The sequence below is a fragment of the Motacilla alba genome, chromosome 3, assembly GCF_015832195.1.
Source record: "Motacilla alba alba isolate MOTALB_02 chromosome 3, Motacilla_alba_V1.0_pri, whole genome shotgun sequence".
In the NCBI taxonomy this organism is placed as follows: domain Eukaryota; kingdom Metazoa; phylum Chordata; class Aves; order Passeriformes; family Motacillidae; genus Motacilla; species Motacilla alba.
The window spans coordinates 92,320,053-92,343,637 of record NC_052018.1 but is presented as its reverse complement, the minus strand read 5'-3'; the positions used below and the strand labels follow the sequence as shown (position 1 = coordinate 92,343,637).

Sequence of the window (23,585 nt, the reverse complement as noted above, 5' to 3'; positions counted from 1 at the left end):
GTCATCTAGACATCTCTGATCAGAAAAGATTTGGAATTCCTGCACATTTAATTCCTGTTAATCACCAGTCAGTTTGGACATTAAGATTGCAGGGTTTCTTGTTTTCTTTCTGTTAGGTTTTGACAGAATTGATAGTTTTACAACATTTAACTCAGTGTGCATGGAAATATAAGATTAAAGAGACAAATGTAATTTGCTAAAATCATTACTTCATCTCCTAAAAGTGAAATGAATTACCTACCTGTCTATATCAAAATACAACTTACTCACACACATGCATGCTCAAGAGAGAAAGAAACCCCCAAACTAGGTATTTAACATTCAAAGTTGAAGTCCTTTATCCACAGGTGCAAGCAGTCCTACAGATCATGCTTGCTAAAGTCACCAAGTGCCTTCAATGTAAGGACATGAAGCAGAGCTGAACACTGATCTCCAGAGAGCAGGAGATCTATACATCATTTCACTGAGTAACTTTGACATGAAAATGATTTCTAAAGCATGGTTCTGTATTCCAGATAAAGATTACGGACCATTCAAAAGAAGGTGCTTTAAGATAAACCCTCTGAGGGATGCTACAACATTATTAAGCAGCAGTTCAACTTTAAAGCCAGTCAAACATAACTTTTTTTTTGACTCTGTTCTTGGTCAGAGTCCCCTGTGGTACCAGCGTAGGAGATGTTAGTAATTTGATTTTTTTTTTTAGCTGACTTTGTTACAGTTCTCCAGTGGCCTTCCAGGAGCCGTGCGGCGTTTTGCAAGAGTGAGTTTGCTTTGTGTTTGTGCAGCTCAAGTCCTCAGAAGGTAAATTCAACTCTCTTTGTGCTGCTCCATTAAATATCCTCAAGTCAATTTGGTTGGTGTGGGGTTATCACTTCTGAGTTTCAGCTGAACGAGGCGTGCAAGTTCTTGTTATGCAAAATAGTAACTTTGGTTATGGTTTTTATTTTTAGTATTATTAATATTTTTGCTTTACAGCTTAATGCACATGCTTAACCACACCGCAGCAGCCGGCTATCAAAGGCTTCCCTGAGGAAAAATTAAGCACTTGGAGCAATAAATTATGAAAAGACTACATCTAAGGGCACCATCCACCTTGTTCTCACACCCGCTTTAAGTGTTAAATAAATCATAACATCCTGTTCATCGTGCCGTCAGTAGGGGTTAAACAAGTCACTGTAAATGAGCTCCAAATCATAGGACGTAGCTGGCTTCCAAGTTTTTTGTTTGCAAGGAGAAACAGCCCCAGGCTTTTGATAGTTCAGGTCTTTAAGGAAAGTCTTTTTTTCCATTCCAACTACTTCCTGTTAACGTGGAAATGAGAGGAAATGAACATTAAGCAGAAGGATGGGCCCATCCTTTTCCAGTCGTGTGCCTAATTTGTCAGGTGCAATATTGGCACCTGGAGGCTTGTTTTGGCTCCTATTACATCCTTGCTGGGGAAATATCAGGATACTTGTAACTAACAGCATAGGACTTCAAAGCATTTTTGTTATAGGGAGAAAGAAGAAAGGCTGCTGCCGTTAGAAAATGCAGAGCTGCACAGCCCAGTTTGTTTGCAGAGTGTGTTGTAAACAGCAGACAGTTAAAAAAAAATAAAAGAAAAAGAGAAAAAGTCTGTGACATTTCAGTCTAAAACTAGTTGTGGCCATTAAACCTAAATACTCCCTAAGGAGTACATCTACCCCATGGAAATACATGTTTTAAGTGTGTTCTTCATACTTCTGAATCTTCACATAAAACATCCTTTTTGCTGAGAACTTGTCAGCACATATGTCCATTTCAGCTGGAAGCTTAAGTGGTTTTGTGGCAAAAGTATTTATGACCTCTGAGTTGCAGTTATGGGAAGGCTGTTTGAAGTGACTCTGGATCAAAACCTGCAAACTTGAGGTTCCAGGGTCTGCCTGGTGTCTGTACTTCATGCCAAACACCGTGTAAAGTACACCAAGCTGTACTTTCTCTTGTCGAGCCCTTCTTGTATTAAGAAACTGTCCAAGATGAGTTAGAGACCCCATGCTTAGCCAGTATATTAGTGATGCATCTCTCTGGATGAATCTGTAGAAAAAATGTATTTAAGACTCTTATAATGAAAAGAATGAGACTAAAGTTGAACTTATTCCCCAGCAGTGTTTAAAACACTGAATTGACTGGGGTTGGTTTGGATTTTTAGAACTAGTTCATGTTTTGGGCCAAAGTAACAACTCATGTGCTACTTTTTTTCCTATCATGAATTACAATTAATTAGCATTTAGTGGTGGGAGGAGAAAAGACAGTAGAGCTAATTAATATTTAATTCAGGTAAAACATAGTGAATCAAGCTGTGAGTGATATATACAGATCTGCAGCTGTTCTGAGAGCAAATTCATTCAGATCAGTGAAATGAGATAAGCGACTTGGGAAATCCAGCTGCTGTGCAGATGTTGGGTGGAATTTTCCAGGGAGAAGTAGCTATGCCATTTTTTTGTGCCTGATTCTGCATCTCTTGCTCAGGATGAGGTCTCTTTTTCTTGATGGCGAAATTGCAGAGAAAGCAAATCCTGTGCTGAAGAAACTTTGGTAGGTTTGGGAGTCACTGACCCCTTTCTCCCAGGTTAGTTCCAACTGTACCTGGGTCAGATGGAAGTTTCAAGAATTTTAGAGTCATCTCTTCCCAGTAAGCAAGCACTATACTGTGCATCATTCCAGCCCTCCTCAAGTGGTCTCAGTCTGACTGTTGAAGATGGCCATGTGTTTTAGAGTGACTGGTTTTTTCTTCACCTGAACATTGTCTGGTAATCAATCATTTGCTTCAAGGGTACTGTCTTTTGAAACCATCAAAGATTTCTTTTTTATCCTTCTCTTACTTACACAAGGTATTAGACTGGTAGAGGAGACATGAAAGGAGTTTGATGATAGTTATATCTTGGCACTCAGGGCACTTCAACAATTTTTTTGTCAGAACCAATGATTATTGGCCTTCATCTTCTTGAGAGTGTCCAAATAACACCAATATAAGGCTTCTTTGTTACAGAATCATAAAATAGTTTGGGTTGGAAGAGCCCTTGGAAGGTCATGTAGTCCAACCCCTCTGCAATGAGCAGGGATATGTTCAGCTTGAACAGGTTGCCCAGAGTCTCACCCAACTGACCTTCCAGGGATGGGGCATCCACCACCTCTCTGTGGAACCTTTGCCAGTATTTTGCCAACCTTTTGTAAATAAGTTTTTCTTTTATCTGTAGCCTGAATCTAACTTCCTTCAGTTTAAAAATATTACTAACTCTTGTTCTGTCACTACTGGCCCTATTAAAAACTCTGCCTACTTCTTTCTTGTTGACTCCCTGTAAGTGCTGAAAGACTGCAACAAGGTCGCCCTGGAGTGTTCTCTTTTCCAGGCTGAGCAATCCCAATTCTTTCAGTTTGTCCTTGTCAGGGAGGGGTTTTATCCCTCTGATCATTTTGTCTAGGGAGAGAAATCTTCTGTGGATACACATACAACAGCCATAGCACGTTGTTTGATGACTTCAATGCAGGGGCTCTGCAGCAAAGACTATTTGGCCTAAACTGTTTAGCAGACATTTAAACTCAGCCCAAGGACTTTGCACAGAAGTGACTGAGGATCACTGATGGGATGTGTCCTGCTGACTCAGTGCTGTGGGTGCTTGAACTTTAGGAGAGATACAAAAGTGGTTTGCTGTAAGGAAAGAGAAGAACTTAACAATCCTTTACTCCCACACCCAGGGACATTTCTGCTAACTCTGGCCTGATTTATGCTAAACTGCAAAACTACAAGAAGCCAGAAAATATCTGAAATAAGTGCAAGGATCATACTATATATGCTTATTTGTATATTTGCAACTAACGGAAAGGAGATTGTAGCAAGGAGGGAGTCAGTCTTTTCCTAAGTAATAAGGGCCAGGACAAGAGGAAATGGCCTCACATTGAGCCAGGAGAGGTTCAGACTGGATATTAGGAAAAAATTCTTCATGGAAAGAGTTGTCAAACATTGAAACAGGCTACCCAGGGAAGTGATTGGGTCAGTAACCCAAGAGATATTTAAAAGACAAAGTTGTACACTGCAAAACACATCTAGTAAACTCACTTAGGGACACGGTTCAGTGGTGGACTTGGCCGTGCTGGGTTTAGAGCCAGATTCAGTGATCTTAAAAGTCTCTTCCAACCCAAATGATGCTATGATTTTCCTCTAGTAACTTTCCCCATTCTCTATTATCCCAGAGACTCCAGGAAGAATTAGTGTGGCAGGAGACCACAGTGTCCTCTCTGCCTCCACAGATGACCATTTTACTGACACTCTCCTGCACCAGTTTGAGGTATGTACATTGCCAGCACACAGTGGTGCTGCGTGATCTAGGTAACTCACTTTCTTGCTCTGTAATTTTTGGACTTAATATCACCATTTGCAGACACAGATGGCGTGAATTTTGAGGAATATGTAACTTCTCCTCCTTGTGGATGGGTGAAAAGGCTTTGCAGAGAGAATACAGCCATGCTCTGGTGATGGGTTCCACTTGGAGCTCATCTGGGATATCCTTTGCCATTGTGTCAATTACTGCATTTCTCTTCCGCTCCAAAAAATACAAATAAATAAAAAATACATACATAGGCTTTGGGAGCAATCCTTGACAGCTACAGCGATTGTCAACTCCTTAGATCCCTCATGTCCATGAGTTCAGCTGGGATTGGTGGGCTCCTCACATGCCGCTTGTGTGGCTCAGGAGCAGCAGCATTCAGCCCTTTCTTATCTTTGTTTTAGAGAATTACAGGACAGGTTGTGTGCTGGTGCAAATATAGCTGGTTGCTCTCCACACTGGTATCTTTTTGTACCGTATGTATAGCTTTGATAAGCAGCATATGTGTCTGCTTCCCGACTATACAGTGTTTCCACTCTGATCTCAGGAGTGTAGCTAAATCAATATATCCTTTGTGATGTGCAGATGGAAATAATCTCTAGAAAGATGTATTTCTGAGCTTTGCCCAGTATGTATTTATTTGAGAGGTACAGCTGGTTTGTGGAAAGGTACAATCCAAGACCATATGTGAGCACACTGCTAACCCAGCTCAAGCAGCTTTACGCTGGTATTGCAGCCCCTCATGACCATCAGCAGGGCCTCTGAAGGCTCCTTTGATGTGAAGGGAATTGCCAGGTAGGGTGTTGCTCGACCCTCAAGGAGCAGAAGGAGGACAGCCTGTCTGCCCAGCCCATCATGCTCTGCTACTGGCTGCCAAACCCTCCAGCATCCCTCAGGACCTTGCTAGCTGCCCTTGATCAGGCTGCCACAAGGTGCTCTCCAGTCCTGCTCCCTGAACTAGACCAGGTGCAGACAGACCATTTCCATCTTAGAGTGGTGTGGGTAAGGTTTGTTGGTGCATTTCTGTCCACTGCTGCTGGTTACTGGACCTAAATCCAGATTTCAGATCTGTAACCAGATACCAGTCAAAATGTCCCTGTATTCCATGACTGCTTGGGGTGACCCTTGGAATCAGGTTCAAAGTTCAGTGTCCAAAGACTCTCAGTTTCCTATCCTATGATTTAAGAGACTTAAATTTCTGGTAGTTATGTCCAATTCAAGCCCTCTGGATGCTAAATGGGTAACACAGATCTAATAAATTCACACTGGCTCTGTAAAAACTCTTTAGTTTCCTTAAAGGCTTGCACTGTCAAAATTTACATGATTATTTGAATCAGAATACGTGAGGACCTGGCAAACCATTCATACCTGTAAAAATACAGGTTCTATATCAATACTTGCACCATTAATGACATGCTTCTAATAAAATATTGTACAGGGCAGATTCAAGTAACCAAAGAAGAGAGACAAGTGTTTTTTGGTGAGATTCACCTCAGCTGTTAGTATGAGCTGTTTTCCTTCCATGGATTGCGTAGCAAGCCCAGGGCAAGGGGTGCTGTGCTTGGGGTATGCTATAGGGGTAGCTGAAGGGGAGCACTTGGGTGGCACCATGACCTGTCACGATCCCAGCCTACAAACTGCACAGTGCATATGGGTGCTGGGGCAGTTTGCTAAGAAAACGCACATTTTTTTTTGCAGATTTTTACACAGATGCTTTAAAATATAGTTCTCTTGTGCAAGTCAAGCTGTGAACACCTGAGTTTTGGTTCCTCCTCCAGCAGTTTCATAAGAAACTTGTGCTTTCTCTCCCAGAGTGGACATTTTCCATCTAATTTTACAACCCAAAGGCCTCACTCCTCTGCATAATCAGATGTCCAGGCAGAGAGCTCTCCATGAATCAAAACTCTTGGGATTTCAGCTCACAAGCTGAGCTTCCAGTAACATACTGAAAGCAGCCCTGGAAAACTCACTTCTATCCACTGAATCTGGACAAATACTCCTGAAATAGTCTGTTCTCAGTCTCATGTTGCTCTCATCACCATCTTTAAATTACTAAGGGCTAATTTTAAATCAAGTTGCAAATGCTTCCGAAGTACAAGAGCCCATCGCCATGTACTGGAATCATCTGGGAGCTGCTCCTCCTCTTTCTTAGTAGTGAGGTGATGTGAGGTGATGTGAGATTAAGTGAAGCAGGGAGGCCCAGCACCATCAGTTCCCTCCCTAGAAAGGTCAATGCAAGCTGTCAGGAACCTTGGGACCTCCAGGAGCCTTGGGAGCACCACTTTGTGCCTCACTGGGGGCCTTTGGGACCATACTCTCTCCCCTACAACATACATGGGTTGTTGTTGTGTGTGTCTGCAACAACTTTCATTGCAGGATCCTTCAAATATGCCCTTCAGGCCTTACAGGGAGTGTCTTTTGCCATGTGAGAAACCCCTTGGCCCCTTGAGAGGAGGAGCACATGTGGCAGCAGGGGTCCTGCCACGCCTGCAGCACTGTGTGCCCCTGGGCAGGATGGTCCCCTTTGCACAGCCAGGCACTGTGATGTGACACAGTGACGTGGGCTTTGCAGAGGTCAGGCATCAGTCAGCAGCAGGGCTCTGGCATCCCCTCACAGCTCTGCTGTTTGTAATATTTATTATCTGTGCTGTGATAATGCTTGAAAATGGATGCTTCTTTCTGAATAAAAGGAAAGTCGCTGCTCGTATCTCAAGGATAAAAGCCTGTCTGGCTGGAAATCAGTGCAGGGTGCTGAAAACAGGCAGAGCAGCTGAGCCAAGCACAGTGGTCCCTGTCCCTGGAGTGCTTTGGTTCCCCAGATGAGAGGCTGCTGCTTTGGCACTAGGACGGACCTCCCCTTCCTTTTGCCATGGCAAGCAGCGATGGAAAACCCAACCCACTCTCCAGCACGGCCTGCCTAGGCAAGCCAAGCCCTGCAGAGCCTGGTCCTGGCTGGCCACAATGATAACCAGCCATATGTCTTCTGTTCACACCCTTACTATTGATTTGTCAGCTCTGCCCCCTCTACCAGCCCAGCACCTCAAGTGCTCTTCCTTCACTTGCATTTCTTTGACCTTGTGGTCCTGTTCTTGGCATATTAACTGTGATGCAGCAGCAGGAGGTTTCAGGTTTTTCACGAGGTCTTCAGGACATTCTAGGATGAAGGCAGTGGAGTGATGCTGTTACAGGACAGCCTATGAGGAAAAGTGCCTGACAGGACTCACATCTCTTAACCCAAGAGGAGAAGGAAACACATCAAATCCTATCTGAATTCATGGTGTAAAGGGACAATATGAAATGGCAATATTTTTGTTCCATTGCCAAAATATGAATTTTGCAAATTGGAGTCTTGCTGTCTGAAAGGTATTCAGCGTCCTTCAAGACACCATTTCAGTGAGCTCACCCCCAGGACCATGTCCTCATTGTAACTGCATGTCTGTGCATGCACACTCCCCAGCATAAATCCAAAAATCCTTCCCTCTAACCAGTTTGCAGAGCTTCGCAAAAACCTGTGGGAATATCTGGTTTTGCATGCAAATATTTACCAAAAAAAAAAAAAAAAAAGGATACTTTTCCACTGCTTCCAGTATGAGGCTTCTTCTGCAGAGAAACTGCCAGCTTTACATGCGTGCTGGTTTGGCACTGGGACAGCACATTCTCTAGAGAGTGGAATGAAACCACAAACTCCTTTTGCTTATGGAGTTAAACCGCTTTCCATGAAGCAGGTGAGAGCATGCTGAACTCGCTCCTGCATTCTTGCTTGGCTGTTTTCTAAATGTCATTTGAAAGTCTCGCCTCCTCCTCCCTCCTCCCTCTGTCCCCAGTTTTATCCCTCTTGCAGGAGGCAGCCATCAGCAACAAAACCACAATGCAGGGCTTGGCTGGCTGCATGCATCCAGCAGCTGCTCTGTTCCAAGTTCTGGGCAAGCCACAGCTATCCAGATTCCCGCTTGCCCTATGTCTTCTGCCTCAGTTGCAGTACAGCATCTTGAGCTAGAAGTACCACTAATTGACCAGCTTGGACAGGTTGCCAGCACTGCAGTACAGTCAGCCTGCTGTCCTCAGTTGTCTGTGCCTTTCCCCCCTTCACTACACTTCCAGCCTTTCCTGATCCAAAGCTTGTGACATCTTCCAAGTCCTCCTTGCATTCAAGACTCTAATAATTCAGCATGTGGTATGCTGTGCTTTTCCAGCAGGCTGCTTTTTGTCATTATCTCTCCACCCAAGTGAATGTTCAGGATGGGCATGTTCTTTCTTCAATTATAGAGAACTAAAATGTAAGCAATAAATGGTAAAGCCAGATTTTTCTAATACAAAACATCAAGCAAAAATGGAGTTGTGTTCTCATATAGTTATTACGAAAGAGTTACACACCTGGAAATAAAAATGCACTACTGTGTCTTAAAATATGAAGCAGTGTTTTCTTTCAGGATAAGGATAAGAATGTGATTTAAGTTAGCTTTATCCCATTTCTTCACTGTGTTGTGCTGACGTGATTGTTCAAAGAAATTGTGCTTTTGGAAGGAAAAGGTTAAAGTTTGCTACTGATATTCATCAGGAGATGGATATTTAATCTTTAATCTCTTGTTCTAGGCCCCTACTTCGGATCAACTCATTATCCCGAATAAACGATGTGTCATTCCCATTATTTATGTTTCACTGCAGCCAAAGTATCTGGACCTCGTTTTGGTAAGCACCATTCATTTCGACCCATTCAGTATTAATCTCCCTTCTAACATCTTTCCTGTCCTATGTGCTGTCCCCTATTTGCTTTTATGTTTTCCGCAGAGTGTTTATAAAAGGATAATCTTTTACAAAGCAGACAGAATTTTTGTGTATAAACTGCTCTGTTTGAATGCCTCATTGATATACCATCTAAACTGAAGTGTTCAGCAAGATTAGTGCATCCACTGAGCCACTGAACTGGGTAAAAATATGGGAACTGCTCCTTTCTTTATAGCGAGAGAGGGTAGCTAATGATGCCATCTTCTTTTAAATAGGATACTTTTAGCAGATGGACTCTGGGAATATGAATACATCGCACAAATAAAAAATAATAAACAAAGGAGTGACAAACAATAGGAGAAAAAGACACAAAATGCATATGTGTAAAGACCATGAGCCAGCTTCCATCTTAGTGAAACTGGTGTAAATGCAGAATAATTCAGTCGAGATGACGTGAATTAGTGGGTTTTTTAACATCGTTGTCGCTCACATCAGGAGCTGGTCTCTTTGTATCATAAATGCCGACGATTTCAGCTAGGATAGGGACTTGCAATGCCTTGAAATGCAAATGATACTTTTTTCTCTTTCTCATGCTGATACAAATTTCCAGTGAGAATATTTTGAGCACCATCCCCTCCTTTTTGCATGAAATAAACAAATGAAGACTGCCTGGCACACAAAACGTACACTTATTTCGTCTGTCTCCTTTGCAGCATGCGTCTGGTGACATCGGGTGCCACCGACACACCCTCGGAGATGCCGACACTTTATGTTAGAAGAACACAGTATGCAAGTGAATCTGTGCCCATATTCCCACATTTAGATGGGAAAAATCCCAAACAGACATGTGGTAGTATCATTTGAATGGCATAGATTCTTAAATACATTTGTCACGTTGTACACTTGCCAGCTCTTCTTTGAAGATATAAACCACCAAAACACTCCACATTTTATCCATCATGACTCCGTCAACATGTAGCCCAGTTTAGCATGTTATTTTAGTTAAACTGCACTATTGTTGTCCATCTATTATGACATAAACTAGGATTGGTGCCCTTGCATTAAAATTAAATGAAAACTGTAAGAAAGTGTTAGGAAAAAGAAAACATTGAGAAAGTTGTGCCATTCATTAAACAGTGAAGGAATGTGAGGAGAAATATTAGAGAAGCAGGAAGCACAAAAGGTGCCAGGCACCCCCAGTACCAGCTTCAAAAGGGATCCCTCATGTTTACAGGAAGCTGCGTGCGGGGCACGGTTCAGTACCACCTTTGGGGACTGTGTGTAGAGAGGGATGAGACCCCTCAGAATAGCTCCCCTGTCATTATTAATTCACCTCCCGCAATGACACGACCCAGACCTGACTTGTAGTAAGAAAACACTGTTCATGGCTATTTCTGGAGTCTGTCAACACCACTGCGGGGTTACTGACAGCAGTTTGTGGGTTGGTGAGAGAGGTAACCCAGCTTACACCCAGCTTACTGAGTTGTCACTGCTCTTTGGAGATAGTCCATGTAATTTAGTACACAGAAGCCGTCTCAAGAAAATAATTGCCTGTTCAGTCCTAAGAAGACTGGTAGTAAGAAAATGAGTCTGTCACCTTCTAATGGTTGCCATTAGCTGAGGTTAAAATCTTCCTGTCATAGCTGCTCTTCAATGCCCTGTGCTGGTGGGTGGTCTTGACACAGGAGAGGAAAAAACATATTTGGCACAAATTGACGTACTTACTGGTGGGATTAATGTTGGACTGGTCTGGAGAGAGCTACTATCTCAGTGCTAGGACCAGTGCTCTCCAGAGACTTGTGTTCAGTGAAGATCTCTTGCAGAAACCAGTCCAGTTCCCACTGTGCTGCAGGGTGCCAGGTACACAACAGCGTGAAACAGAAGAGATTTAATGACAAATGCTTGTCTATTTATGATGTTTTTCACCAGTGGAGGAATTAAATAGAGAATTTTCCTTGGAAAGATGATCAGTCGTGACCTTCCTGGCCTAAACATTTTAGTGACAGAGCACTGCTTGTAAATGTAATGTATTGCCTAGCAGTTTTGTGTGATTAACCTGGAAATCTCCCAGGAAAGAACATTTCTGTGGACATCAAAATCTTTGCACAAGTGGTACAGACATGACTTGTTCCAAGAGTCCATGGCTCTGAAATGTGTCAGACTTGCTATAGATGTGCAGTTCAACTGCGTGGTGCACTGCATAGCTCAGATGCAGGATGTGGCAGCCCTGTCGCTTTGTAGTCATCATGTTGGCAGGCCTTATCCAGGCAGATTTTTCCAAGCACCAGATTTAAGTCAGTGAAGACTTCATGGAACAATCTTTGGAAAATATTCATGAACAATTCTAGGTGCAGCAGTGTGGGGACAGATTTCTGGGTAATTTTGTTGCACTTAATTAGCCTAACCTTGTCACTCTGACTAACAGTGGGCCTGACATGACCTCCACCAGGAGTTTGGTAGACAATTTTGTGGCTCTAGATCTGTAGCAGAACAAGAGAGATAAAGGGAGGAGGAGTGAGAGAGACCAGAGACAGATTGAGGGAGGTTCAGCTGGATCCCAAAAGACCTACTTTCATAGACAGAGGTACAGAAAAGAGTCAGAGACTCAATAATAAAACCTCTAGGCTCTCAAGCACTGAGTGTCCATGCAGATTAACATACATGGGAAAAGCAGAATGGGTTGCTAATGAGCATGCAAATATAAGACAAAATAAAAATATGCTTGAGAGATCATATGATTGATTCCTAAAAATATGATATGATATATGATATGATATGATATGATATGATATGATATGATATGATATGATTGATGATATATGATGATATTATGTGTCACGTTTGCAGCAGATGGGTGCAGCTCCAAGACATGGGGCTTGTTGGAACAGTCTTTGCCATAAGCAAAGGCTAAAATCCAGCACTAAGATACTCTGGTGGTGTGTCTGTATCCTCCCTGCAAGGTAAGAGAATGCATGACTGATGTGGGTGGGCTAAGCCCCTTTTTTCCATGGAACCCAGGTCATGACTACATAAAGAAGAAGGACGTTCATGTGGAGGCTGTGTGCCACCCTTCTTTTTGTGGTGTATGATTGTGGATAGCAGGACACAGACCTGGCTGTCACTAATGGAGATTACTGAGAGTGCTGGTTGCTCCTAATCTGGGAATACATTCACATGAATGCTAAGCAATGCCTTCATTTGATCCTGACCTGTACTGGCATCCCTGCTGCCACTGCTGTGAGTTGTATTGACCTTCAGGACAGGGCAGTTCCTATGTCACTCTTCCTACACATTGTCTTAAACATGCAAAGGTATAGACACTGTGGGGGGGAAAGGAAGAGAGAATGCTGAAGTGACAGTGGATCATTAAAGAACCAGGCTATCCCACCTGTTCTGAAGCATAAAATCAGCCAGAAGATTGTGTATTTTTAGGAGCTGGCTGTAGACACTGGAGCAGTACATCTTGTTGGTCTAAGGGCATAGAGATCTAGGCACTAACATGATTAATGCCATGTCTCAACAAAAGGGATTTCCCATGCTTATATCACTCAGAAATAGCCTTCCATAAATTTGATATGAGTAGTTGGCGAATGAAGCAGCCATCAAATACCAGTAAAAATATGTTTGTGATGCAATATACACTTAAAGAATCAGAGAACATTAGTATTCCAGAGGGACTCTTGAGGTACCCATAAAAATTGGATGTTACAGAGATTCTGTTGAGGTAGGGAGGTTCAAACCTTAACTTGATGTAAAAAAATTGCACCGTAAAATTTCTTTCTTCTGGTGAAAAATCAAGATTTCATACTAGCAGCACGGTTGAAGTGAGTGCTTACCAACCAGGTGACTCCAGCATGCCTGGGATGCATTTGTTCCGTGAAAGTCATATGGGAATCTTTTCCTTGTGGATTGGTTGGGATTTTGGCAGGGAGGGGCCAAGTCTCCCTGACTCTAAGTACATGGGGCAGCCTAAAAGACAGAGTATGTCTTGAGCAGAGAGGGGTACAGACCTTCTTTGCATGCATGAGGTGGTGTAAGGTAAAGCTATGCATCCAGGGAAATCTCTTTAAATAGGATTCCATGTAGGACACCATTTTTAGCTGCTCAGGCAGGGTGGCTCCATTTGAGGGTCCAGGGTGTAACGAGTGCAACTCCTTTTAAGGCTCTTCAAGTGGAGAGTCTGAAACTAACTTCTACATCAAGATTGCACTTTTCCCTAACACCCTTTTCTCTGCTTCCCCACAAGTACCTCCTCTGTAAATGAAATGAAGCTCTTCTGGGGGTCCCTCTTGGGATAACCATCCCTGACTACTTTACTTGGAGAATAATTGGGAATGTTTCCTGCAGATGCCGTCTGAGCACACAGAAATGCCAGAGTGATAGACACATCCTAAATCCCTAGACTGCCAGACAGATAAAGATGGTCTGTCCCAAAATCTGCCTATCCCTTGTATCACCATGTCAAAATGAAGCAGAAGCCTTTCACACATCATCACTTCTGCTAGCTTAAGTCCAGATCCTTGCATCCTTACTCATGGCTAGTATTGTGTTACTGCACAAATCTCCAGGGCCCCTGTTGGAAGAAGAATATCTTTAAACTTGCAACTGGAATCTAAGTATCAAAGCTGCAACAATTCCTTACCTGTGTTCAAGGCAGCACTAGTTATTTTATGAACCAAATTCAGCAAAAGAAAATAATGCTGTTTACTTAACTAGTTCTTCCTCTGGCTATCAGTACATTGAGGGCTCAGAAAAATACAAATGAATACACTTATAGCTCTTTTTATTGTCTTCACCAAAGAATCCTGTTAGGGCTGGAAGGCAGGTTTTTCAATCCAGAATAGAGAGTTGTAATTGTGCTGCCTCATGTGCACAGCCCAGGCCACTCATTTTGCACCCACCATTTCACTTCATGGTATCATTTCACTTATGAGGACATTTCTGCATATTTGAATACATCCCTACACAAAGTGTTTTGCCAAGTGAGATTTTTTTGGACCTCATTTGAAAAGCCCCCAAAGATCTGGCTTTTGGGTATCTTCTGAGTTCTGAAAAAAAATCTGATGAAAGCTGAATCAGTTAACACTAAATTGGGTTGATTGGGGGATCCTTGTCTTCTCAGCTAACGGTATGAAACCAGATAAAGGGGTTGATCTGACAGCTGAATAGATTTCCAAAGAGGGGTCATTTTCTCCCATGCCCAAATAATATGATAGAGATATGCAAGGGTATGTGTGTGCCTTTCAACAGCAGGCAGAGTCCGAGAGCTTACTTATCTCTGAACAGCTTCTCTGGTGTCTGAAGTAAAGAATGTAGAGTTTCTAAACAATCAGGGAGCAGATGTGTTTTCTGTTTCACCTTGAGTGACCAACCACACCAGGAGAAATTATGGCCTCATTCTAATTAGTGCTGTGTGTTTTCATTAGGAACCAGAACACTGCAGCTTGCAGAAAATGCTCAGCACCATGAAAGATTGAGCCTTTAAGTTTAACAGTGTAATCTTTGTAGTGCCTTCTCACAGTCTTCCGCTGATTACGTCACTCTGAATTTATTCCACAGCCATTGAAACATTCTGATGCACCATTGTGCATACTCTGGACTTGTCATTGCCTTTATTAAAGTCTATGGGGGGAAGAAATGGATAGTAAATCTCTTTGGTACAAATTTTGATTCCTTTGCACCAGCTCACATGAAGAAAAGTCTCTGGTCCTTCCAAATGGATAGTTTGTTTTTGAAGGACCTGATGACTCTACTCTTAATTTTTATGGCAAAGTTGTAATTATCTCACTTTTTTTTTTAATTCTGGTTTTTTTTTTTTATTTTCAGTAGCTGCAAATATGGAAGATACATTTTTGGACTGTATGTCTCTCATGGTAATCTACTTTTTTGCCTGGTTTTGCTTTCCCTTATTCCACATCATTTTTGACACATAAGGATTTTGTATGTTGCACATCATCTAACCAACAGTGGAGTTTGATGTTTGGATGTGGAGGCTTTGAAACTTCAGAAACGGTTGATTTTCATTAATACCTCCATTTCTTTAAAGGAATTAAGTATTCTGTTATTCACCACGTGAGAGGGAGGTGGAAGGCACTTGATTAGTAATGGAATCCAAAGTTGTTTAGCTCTAAATTAGCAGTGGTAGCAACTGATAGCTACTTGCATCTGAAGGCTGGGCAGTGTGAAATAAGCTTGTGGTTTCCATCCATTTTCTTGTGGAAAGCACCACTACCACTGCATTCAGTATCACTGTTTGCATTCTCTCACACAATTTCAACAAAAAGGCAGATGGTCTGCTTTCTGACCTAGCTTTTGAGAGTTAGTGAGAGTTCCACCATCAGTTTCAAAGGCTCTGGATCAAGCCTAAGTAGGCAAGGAGCTTGACTTTCCCAAGAGCCAGGGCAAAACCTCTAGGGTCAGGGACAGTGCCACAAAACATTGCGCTGCTTCTATCCGTATTCAGAATAAGAATCGCAGTGGTTTTGAATCTGGCTCTGGAGCTCATTTTCAAACATGTCAATAGCTACTGGAAATTCATTTTCTAGTGGATTACTCACAGCTAACAAAGTTCTGTGTAGCTGGACAGCCACACATAACAAAACAATCCTTCTCATAGAGACATCTTTTAATCTCACTGACAGCAAAACTATTACAGAATTCCATGGACAAAAAACCATGAAGGTAAAATAAGAAATGTAACCTTCTGACTTGTGAGTGGAACTATATAATCTTTTAAATAATGTCACTTCTGATGCTTTACTTTGAAACTGAAGGCAGTGTTTTAACACAGTTTGCATAATTTTTCCTGTGTTTCTATGCCGAGCCATTACAGGACTCTGCTGTGATGGCCAACTGCTCTAGCCAAAATTGTTGACCTACACACTTTTTAAAGAGTACCTCATTTCTTCTACTCAGATTAATCAGGAGCTTTCCTGCACATAGAAAAGTTTTGCTACACCTCTATGTTTTTTGCAGAAATTAGCATAGGTCACTACCACTGACAGTGTACAAGTTAATGTAGAATCGTCGCATGGTTTGGGTTTGAAGGGACCTTAAAGATCATTTAGTCCCAACTCTCCTGCCATGGGCAGGGACACCTTTCGCTAGAACAGGTTGCTCAGAGCCCCATCCAGCCTGGTTTTGAACACTTCCAGGGATGGGCATTCCACAACTTCTCTGGACAACATATTCAAGTGCCTCACCACCCCATAGTGAGGAATTTCTTCCTAATATCTAATCCAAACCTACCCTCCTTCACCTTAAGGCCATTCCCCCTTGTCCTATCACTACACATGAAAGTCCCTCTCCAGATCTCTTGTACCCTTTAGGTACTGGAAGGTGTGATAAGGTCTCCCCAAAGTCTTCCTTCCTCCAGGCTGAACAGCCCCGTCTCTGTCAGCCTGTCTGCATAGCAGAGGTGCTCCAGGCCTCTGAGCATTGTTGTGGCCTCCTGTGGACTCACTTCAGCAAGTCCATGTCCTTTCCATGCTGGAGACCCCAGAGCTGGATGCAGCACTTCAGGTGAGGTGTCATGAGAGCAGAGCAGAGGAAGAGAATCACCTTCCTCAACCTGCTGGCCATGCCACTTTTGGAGTAAATAGATAATAGCTAAGTATTTATAGTAAGTAACTGAAATGAGACTGACATAACTAGCATTATTTGATCAACTGATCAACCAAATTAAATGCAAAAGAATTAGAACACTCCAGAATAATTGAAGTGGGTAGCTGACACCCAGAATTACATAGGTGACAAGTGGGAGCAGGTTCTCTCTCAGTGAGTGACTATGTGATTTTGAACAAGCATGTAGCATATGTATATTGCTATTTCCTGTGGTGCAAATGAGACTGGTGTGATTCTGTCCAGCACCTAGGAGTGGAATTATCCCTAAAGGAAGCCTTGTCCCTGAAGGAAGAGCCCTTTTCTACAATGAATTTTACTTTTGTTGTGACATTTTGAAGGTACTACATGGTAATGACACATTGCTCCAGTAATTTTTGTACAATGTCTCTATGAGCTCTCTCCATCTGTCATGACAGCATTAGTCTTGGCATCTCTGATGAAAGAATCAAAATTAAAAGGGAGAACAAAAAGTCAATTTCTAATGGGTTCCAAATACCCATATCTTACAAGCATGAATTAAATATTGCTCTCATCTTGCAGCCTTCCAGCCACATTACACGAATAAAAACCTCAAAACTATTTAAAATTAAAAATCCTGTTAAAAGCTGAAATATATGTGAAGTAAAATAATATTCAGCTGTTTAAACTAACCTGTTGATAGGCTGTCAGCTGTCATTTGATTTGCACTTCATTTGAATTAATAAAAAGTAAACCATAAGCATCATGATTTACAGTAATATAAAAGCTATTACAAAGGACCTTCATCATAAGCTTCTTTGTCATAAAGCTATTGTATCTTACTTTCAATCACTAAACACTGTTAAAAACATTTCCTAATATGATACTGCCTGATGCAATATACAAATTCCTTTGCTGCAGAGACCAGCTGGAGAGACAAATTGGAAGCTTCTTCTTGCATAAATACTTTAAAAAAAAGTATTGTCACATCGTCCTTCACCTTTTCTTGAGGCTGCGCACACATATACAACCATGTAGCTCAGGTTTACCCACAGCCATTAAAATACCTGTATGCCTCCTCCTTTATTTTAAATAATCCTTGGACAAACAACATCTGGTTATTCAAATACATCAATTTTTTTACTCCTACGAAAAGTGTCATGGACTTAATATTGATCTCAGTTTCATATTTCCTGTTAAAAGTTATTTGTCCTCCTCTCAGATGTGCTGCTTTAAGCTGGAGTTGATGGATGCCTAATGCTACTTCCTTTGGTTTGTCCTCACCCATGGTATGTGAACAGTCCCCCAGGCTCCTGTCCATACTGTCTGGTCATGCTGGTGCCATGGTTCCTCATAGGAGATGAGATCCCCCGTCTGTCCCTGGCGGCACTCCCCAGGTGCCCACAGACAGGAGTGCAAGGAGAGAACCTGGGAGCAGTCAGGCTCCACAAGATCCCCAGGGCACACCAGGGCTGCAAACACATTTCATTTTGTCTCAGAAAACCCATCTCTCAGTGTGTCTTCTTAGTGCTCTCTAAGAAAGCTGGGCTCTGTGTCCGCTAGTCCCAGCAAGAAGACCTGGCCCACATATTAATAAATTATATTACCTCCCAGTGGGGCAAGAAATGCCTGGTGAGCTGCTTGCTGTGGGCTGGGTGAAGTCAATGCCATTTGCTTATACCTGGGAACACAGGAAAAAGTTCACTTGAGAACAGTTAAATGTGAACTAGAGGTTTGGAATAAATGTCCTCCTGACGTCCTCCCCAGCTTGAATAATCCTGTGGTTCTACCTATGATGGAAGGTATTGTGGACCAATAAAAGTTTGGCACAGACTGAAAAAACCTGTCCAAAGCCTTTAGGATGTGCCTGGCAGTGAAAGTGTGTCTACTCCAGGGCTAGCACAATATCCTGCTCCAAGGCCATGCTGGTGGTCCTTTGCCTTCCAAGATTACCAGCGATTAGTTGACCATTCACTACTGGAGGACATTGTGGTTTTGCTGAGAGGAGCTTGTGCCCACAGCCACTGAGTACATAAAGGACCTAGTTTTGGCCCCTAGGAATTCAGCCATGTGCTTAGTGTGCCGGGTAGATGCTGAGCTCCTGTATCATAGTATACTTCAGAATTATTTGTGTAAAATTATGTGGAATTGTAGTGTGACAGAAACTAAAAGTATGGCAGTGGATTGACACTGAGGAGCACTGTCTTGCTGGAGAAGCAGAGAGTTTGCTTCCCCTTGTTTTGATTCTCCCCAAAGCCTCTTGCTTCTTTTCTTGTCTGTCCTCACAAGTCACAGCATGTCACGTCACAAAACTGATATAGCTGGGCATGCTACTTCAGGGTTTCAGCAGATCCTGTATTTGGAGTAGTTTGAAAAGTGTCTAGTGGCTTTGTCACATGATTTCTCCGTAGTGTGAGACCAGCCGGCAGAGAGCCGTGAGCTCACATGTTTGGATGGCTTAGTTTCTGCATACAGATAACGTGAATATCTGCTTGGCAGTGTTTTACAGCAACTGAACATTCCTGACGCTGCCTCTTTTCATCCTTCTGCTCCCCCTTCCTTAACAGCAGAATCAGCAGCTGTAACAACACATGGAGGACACTTGGCAGCTGCAAGACACAGATGCTGAGCTCTGTAATAAACTTCTCCTGTAGAAGAATCTGAGTGCTTTTGCTGGCTGCCTGTAAGTCCTTATTGCTGTCTGACTCACTAGCTCAACAAGCAGTTACAGTGTGCTGATGGCTGTTGCTAATCACTCTTGGAGTTATAAGGACCAACCTAATTGTCCTTCTTGATCCTTTAGGATGCGGCCATAGCCTGGTTTTAATAATCCGTAAGTGAATTGCATGCTTTGAAGGTAGGCGTTTAAGAATAAGGTGCTGTGCAGTGCTTCAGTGGGCCATTTCTTTTTGTATCTAGAGATAGGCAATAGGCCTGGTTTTGATCACAAGTCACAATGTGCAAACCAGAAATAACTTTGCTGTTGTTAAAGGGGTATAGGCTGTTATAAAACAAATGTGAGTGAGGTCAGGGGCGAAGGAGAGCATTACTTGAAGACTGCATTAGCTGCTAAGGAAATGATATATCTTTAATGTCTCAGAAAGTGGTGTTTGCTGGAATTGGTCTGTGACAGGGATGTGGGTATGGACTCACGGCAGCAGGTTAGTGTTAGGATGGGAGACAAGACTTGCAGTGATGCATTTTAAGGAGCCATTTGAATCTGCAGCGAATGGCCAACTTGGAAGGTTGTGCTGGAATCTGAAGAACACTGGGAAAGAAACCAGAAACAGATGCTTGTGGACATAAAGGCAGGAACTGGGCAACAAATCACTGTGGCCAAGACAGAAAGTAGGAATGCTACAAAGAGATGTCTGGCGACACAAGCAAAGGAAAGCTGTGAACATAAGCACCCATAGGTTGATCTTGATGTATAAATGAGGGGAAGTGATGAAGGAACACGAGAAAAGAGTGGCATGGTCAGTGATGGGGGAATGACACTTTTGGTCAAAAGTTCCTTCCATTTATTTCTGGGGAAAAAGGAAGTCATAACAATAGCAAAGATTTGGTACCAGCAGCAGTGGGAAGGGAAGCACAGGCACAAGCAAGGGCATGGCACAGATGGAATGGACCTTGTATTCAGTGACACAGGGCTAAAGGGGCAGCTTTATGTGACAGGATTAGCAGGCAAAACAATATGGGCAACATTGTGATTCTACAGACTGCATGATCAAGAATTAGATGAGGCCTTCTTCAGAAAACTTTAAGAAACTTGAGGATTGCAGGTTCTAGTTCACATGGGAGAGTTGACTACCCTGGTGTCTGCTGGAGGGGCAGCACAGCAGGGTACAACCAATCCAGAAGGTTTCTGAATTACTGGTGGCAACTTCCTGACATGTGTAGTTGAGGAGCTGATGGGAGGAGGCACTCTGCTGGACCTCAGACATAAAACCAAGAAAGAACATGTCAGGTAGGTGACAGCTGGAGCATTCTTGTCTGCAGTGACTGTAAGATGGTAGAGTTCAGGATCCAGAGGGAAAAGAACAGCAGCAAAAAGCAGTATTAAAACCCTGGGCTTCAAAAAAGCACAATTTGGCCTGTTCAGAGACTTGCTTCAAAAAATCCTGTAGGCTACAGCTCTAGACAAAAAAAAGGGTCCAGAAGAGCCGATTTAAAGGTCATCTGTTTTAAAAAAATTATCTATCCTGACATGCAGGAAATCAAACAAAACTGGTACAAGGTCTGTAAATATGAACTCCTCGTAAAACTTAAACATGGAAAAGAAGAATGAAAGAGGTGGAAGCAGGGAGAAGTAACCTGTGAGGAATATAGAGACACTGTCCAATAATGGAGTTGGGCTAAGGAACGCCAAAGCCAGAGATGCATTTAGTGAGAGAGGTGAAAAGTAAAAATAAATAAACATACTGGAACAAGTGTAATGAACAAGAAGATGATTAGAGATCTATAGTATCGCTATATAGAGGAGAGGCTGAGAGAGCTGCAATTCTTCAGCCTGGAGAAGTTTGAGGGGATCATATCAATGTGTATAAATCCTTGATGGTGAGGAGTAGGGAAGTGGAGACAGACACTTCTCGGTGTTGTCCAGTGAGAGAAGAAAAAGTAACAGGCCCACACTGAAATGTAGGAAATACCGTTCCAACACAAAAAAACCTTCCTCTTATTTATTGTGAGGGTTTTGAAACGCCAGCACAGATTGCCCAACAATGTTTTGGAGTGTCTGGCTGTGGACTTATTCAAAAGCCAACTGAACGTATTCTTGGGCAACCTGCTCCAGCTGGGCATGCTTGGAGCATGAGATGTGTCCAGGTCATCTCAAGAGGCCCCTTCCAGCCCCAGCAATTCTCTGAATGTGCTGTATAGGAACAAACAGATCAGCTGATGGGAAATAGTTACCACATAGCACAGAATAGGTGGATGCTTCATCCCAGGCAGCATCAGTGTCACCTTGGCAAGAAGCTACCACCTAATCTATGCCTGAGGAGAAGACTCCTGTTTCCACTTCAGTTAGCCCTGTCTCCTTCATAAGACTGACATTCACCTAAACATTTTTTAACTGGAAAAGGACAGTCCTATTTCTAGTTTGCACAGGAGATGTTTTCCTGTGACCTTTTTTGCGTCCTTGTACTCTAGCATTTGAAGACAAACAGCTGTCCCAAGCTTCAGCTGGAGGAGGAAAAGGAAGACACCATCAAGCACAAATGTTAGTAAGTCACTTTTCTTTTCCTCTCATTGTCTGGTACATCTAGGATGATTTTTAACCTTAGAAACAGTTATCTCTCTGATGTCCTTATTCTATTAATTAGTATTGGACATCAGCATTTAAAAATTCCTTCTCTAAGCTTGAGCCTTGTTTCTCTTGATATTCAGTAGAAACTGGTGTGCTTCTTTTGTGGCTGCTCAGTAAATGTTTTAGTAAATAGCTGTCAACACTGAGTTATATTTTATGTAAAAATTGTTATCCTGAAATTTTATAATATTCAAGCATTCTAGACCTAAATATAGTATATCAACATTTAATACAAAAAATCTCATATTCCTTCAAATAATCCACAGGTCAGGCACAAGAAAATAAAAACCTTCAAATAATAGGACTTAAATACCTGTTTCAGCAGTGCTTTCATGCTGTTTGCTTGCTCGAAAACACATGAACTATTTATTTTTAATTCATATTATCTCATTATTACAGGTTTCCTTTACAACATGGCTCATTTCAGGCATTATAAAAAGTCTAGTGATTTTTATCTGAGTTTCAGATTTTCCGGTAGTGATCAGTCAAACATGTAGTAACAGTTAGAACTGAGGTAGCAAGCTGGTTTTGTTTTTTTCTTTCATCACATTGGCCGTCCAGCAGGCAAAATATGTTGACAACTGCCTCCAAGGTGCAAAGAGAAATGAGCAAAAGAGCCAAGCACTGTTGCAACTGAGGTGTTCTGTTAAGAAGCTGAAGGTGACCAGTGAGAGCTTCTCACTGCTGCTTACATAAAGAGTGACAGCTTTTCAACACTAGGACTCCCAACCTTTTACTAAGTAGGCTCTGATTTGGCAAATACAGTCTGAGACACATTTTTCTCCATGTGAGTAGCTCCACTGAGGTATCATTGATCCACGAGAATCACAGGAACAGGATCAAAGACTACAAAGAAGGGAAGTTTGGAACTCCAGAGGATTTGCTTATCAAAATCAGGTGCCTACCACCTTCAATTGTTACTGCAATACATGCTTAGAGCCTCCTCTTATATCCCTGTTCTTTCTTCTGCTCAGGGAGAGTTGTGTCTAAGCTTGTAGGTCCAGGTCATGGCAGGATGCAGGGTCATACTCCCTCCCTGGAACAAGGAATCCAATCCAACTGAGCACTCAGATTTCTCCTTTTCTGTTGAGACCTGGCCGCAGTCTGGGATTGTACCAAGACCTGAAGGAATATTCTGGGTCCTTCAGCTTAGATGCAGCCTCACAATTTCCTCTATGAATGAAGTGTCTAGTTTGCATTGCATGAGGAAAAAAGTGGTGAGTAGTGCATGTGCAGGGAAAAATTAATTTAATCCTCCTACAGAGGGTTAAATTAATTGATTGGATTGAAGGTATAATGACCTTTGGGGTCTCATCTTCATTGCCTGTGATCACACAGAGAAGTGAATTAATGAAAATGAAGGGTTAGCATTTTTCAGACATAAGAATACCAGGAGGGTGATAGAAATTGAACATGAGGCAGCACTAGTAAAGGAAAACTACAAAGGAAGTAATGAAAGAGTCTGGTGGTGTATACAGAGAGACAGGGCTGAGGGAAGGGTGTTGGTGGATCAGATACAATAATGAGGGGAAGCTGTTTGATCACTTGTAGCTCCTGGGTCAGTAGCAGCTGCACCTGCATCACCCCTGGGCTCCCTGTGTGCTGGCCAAGGCAGTGGCTCAGAGTGTCTG

General features: G+C 42.5%; 1 long non-coding RNA gene across 1 annotated transcript; it reads left to right on the top strand.

Annotated features, from left to right (window-relative positions):
* Positions 1-703: 703 nt before the first annotated feature.
* LOC119698948 lies at positions 704-9,970 on the top strand. Its single transcript, XR_005256311.1, has 4 exons — positions 704-801; positions 4,210-4,304; positions 8,937-9,032; positions 9,782-9,970. It is a non-coding gene; the product is annotated as an uncharacterized LOC119698948 (long non-coding RNA).
* Positions 9,971-23,585: the final 13,615 nt, after the last annotated feature.